Source organism: Mastomys coucha, chromosome X, assembly GCF_008632895.1.
Source record: "Mastomys coucha isolate ucsf_1 chromosome X, UCSF_Mcou_1, whole genome shotgun sequence".
Classification (NCBI taxonomy): domain Eukaryota; kingdom Metazoa; phylum Chordata; class Mammalia; order Rodentia; family Muridae; genus Mastomys; species Mastomys coucha.
This window is the reverse complement of record NC_045030.1, coordinates 87,719,365-87,720,001: the sequence shown is the minus strand read 5'-3', so window position 1 is coordinate 87,720,001 and position 637 is coordinate 87,719,365.

Here is a 637-nt window from a genome sequence, read left to right as displayed (position 1 = left end):
CTGCCTCTGCCTCCCAAGTGCTGGGATTAAAGGCGTGTGCCACCACCGCCCGGCAGGGCTGTTCTTCAATGACCCTCACATCACCAAAGCATTTTACCTCCATCGTACCTAAGGTGAGAGTTGATAGTTCTGCTGCACCAAGAAATGAATTGTAGGCTCGATTTTTGGATACAGACTTCCTGTATTTGACTTGAGTGATACAGACTTCAAGCTATTTGACTTGAGTGAGTGACTTTATTTTCAGCCCACAGAGAATAGGTTACATTCATTTATGAAATGGTATAGGTATTAAGATGATCTATCCATAAAATCATTCACCAAGTGTTTCAATAAACAATGGTTCTGCTTGGAGGGTGGCACAGACATTAGGTGATGGTAAGAATTTGGTTCATTAGCTGTGATCATTTGGAAAAGCATTCATCTCAGAGAAAGAGTAACTTATAAAGTTCTCTTCTTCAAACTTGATTCAAGAGTTACAAACATCAAACAAAGCATTCTGTCTCACTCTTTGTTGTTCTCTTATAAGCAACCACCCTAGTTAATTTGGTATATAAATACTTTTGAAATACACAAGCTGTTCTGAAAACCATAGTATAGTGTAAAAACATGAAATAAACAATACTACTAATAGAGAGGC